The following is a 2,149-nucleotide window of genomic DNA, read 5'->3' as shown; positions in this document are numbered from 1 at the left end:
CAGGTTCACAAGTGTTCAATGTCCACTTCTGACGCAAGTCACACATAAGGGGCAGGTGTCCGCAAACGACGTGATATCGGGCAGGCCAAGCGTAAGTAACTGCTGGGGATAACGCCACCCGACCTTGAAGACTCCGCAGCAGGACCTTTCCCAGCAAGCGAGCCCACTGGGAGAGGCCAGTTGCACGCGGTAGAGTAAAGCTCGTGCGGCACGGCGGATGTTCGGCGTATCCACCAGCAGTTCTACGGTGGATACTGTTTATCACGCTCCACCGCTCGCGTGGCTTCAGTTAATGAAGCCAGCACCTGTATCCTGTTCTCTTCGCCGGCGCTCATATTGAGAAGTACCGACGCGGCGTGTATCCGCGGAAGCGGCGCCGCACTTCAAGAGGCTTCGTAGCTGCCTTACTGCTTCACCACAGCCAGTACCCACACGGCGTATTGCTTACGTGCTTCGGAAGGCGCCGTAGCCAATGGGTGCGCTACATTTCATGCCCCATTTTGCGAAAAACGCCGTTGTTTTTGATCCTGGTTTGATCTATGGACAGGCATTTGCCCTATAGTGGGCGTAGATAGGCTGCTGCTGCTGATGATCAATATTAACGACGGGAACAATAGATAGTGTATCATCTTCAGCAGCAGAGAAAACAGGTTCGCGACATGTTTCCTGTTTTGTCGTCTTTCTTAAAATGTTTGAAATTGAGAGGGAAATGTCGCTTTGCAGCTAATCACAAGTACACAATTACGTTTGGTTTTTCTAGTGTTGTCATGTTATTTACATGTATGTCAAGTTCTGGCGCAGAATTTTGATGCAATACAGCACTACAGCGCTCTCGTTTTCTTGTGCATCTGTAATGAGATAGTAAGGCAAGATGTGCTGCAACAAATACAGTGTAGTTACGGCGTGATGCCCCCGGTGTTGAACCTGAGGCGGCCGGTTTCACAACCTTCAATGTGTCTTCTAGGCGACACCATGGACGGGCAGCGGCATAAGGCATAAGCAGCCAGATGTCATTGGGATGTCCTACCAAACGTCACACTTTTCATTTGCGGTTGATCCAACTACCACGAGCCGATCTATTAAACCAGGCAAGAGTTGGCCCTTGCTCAAGCTGTGTACCCACTGATTCTTCCTTGACGACGTTTACCAGCAGTATTGCACTGTCACTACCTTGTCAACTAGGGACAACTGCATCGCCCGAAAATTTCCAAGTCTCACTTCTCCTCCGCTACAATGGGCGCACCCAAATCTCACAAGCCTTCAACTTTTTATCGCGTTTGGGTATATAGCCCAATTACTTTTCTATTCCCCATTCCCAAGTTTGCACTTCGTGCTTTTAACCTCCACATTATCTCCAGAAAAACGTTGACATTGTAAATTTTCTCTAATAATTAGTTTTGCATTATGATTTGAAAGATGGGTTTTTGAAATCAACTAAAAAATGGGAAGACAAAGCTGCTATGAAGGGGAACTTTGGAACAATAAACAAAAATGGAGCAGTAGGTTTTCATTCCTTATGGGTAGTCCCTCACAAGCATTACCCAGTGCATCGTGATCATTGTCGCTCTTGTCATTGTCCGAAGCCATTGTGTAGTTATAGAGAAGGTCAGACTAATTTTTGGAGTCATATTCAAGGTGTTAAGCAGACGTTGCTCGCCGAACTATTGCAAAACAACTGCCTTTTTCTCTCGAGAAAACGCCACCAATATCATTCCTGATGCGCAACACGTTTTTTATATTATCTTTGCCAAACAGGTTTTTTTCGTTAGTTCTGAAGGTCCCCTTGGTGTTAAAAACAGGTGCTATAGAACCAGTTGCTGACCGTAGCTCATCTTTGGTACAACATAAGCCCCAATGAGTGTGGCTCGTGATTAACTTCACTGGTACAAGTTTTAATAATGAGAGCAACTCTGGCTGGAGAAGTCATGAAAACAACAAGTGTTTGTTTTTATGACTTCTTTAAAAGTCATTCTATATAGCTGCTTCTAGTGACGGCTGCAAAATGGCTACCACGAGGGCTAGGTCACATGCGCTACCTCGCTGTTGGCCAATTGCATGTTGGCGAATCCCATAAGCCCCAGCCCATGTGGAATACAGAGCAGCACCTCAGAGAATTCATCCACAATGTCATCAGTTTCTGCAGCTGAAA

This window comes from Haemaphysalis longicornis, unplaced genomic scaffold (assembly GCF_048455015.1).
Source record: "Haemaphysalis longicornis isolate Haplotype H1 unplaced genomic scaffold, Haemaphysalis longicornis Haplotype H1 scaffold_10, whole genome shotgun sequence".
In the NCBI taxonomy this organism is placed as follows: domain Eukaryota; kingdom Metazoa; phylum Arthropoda; class Arachnida; order Ixodida; family Ixodidae; genus Haemaphysalis; species Haemaphysalis longicornis.
This window is presented reverse-complemented; position numbering follows the sequence as displayed.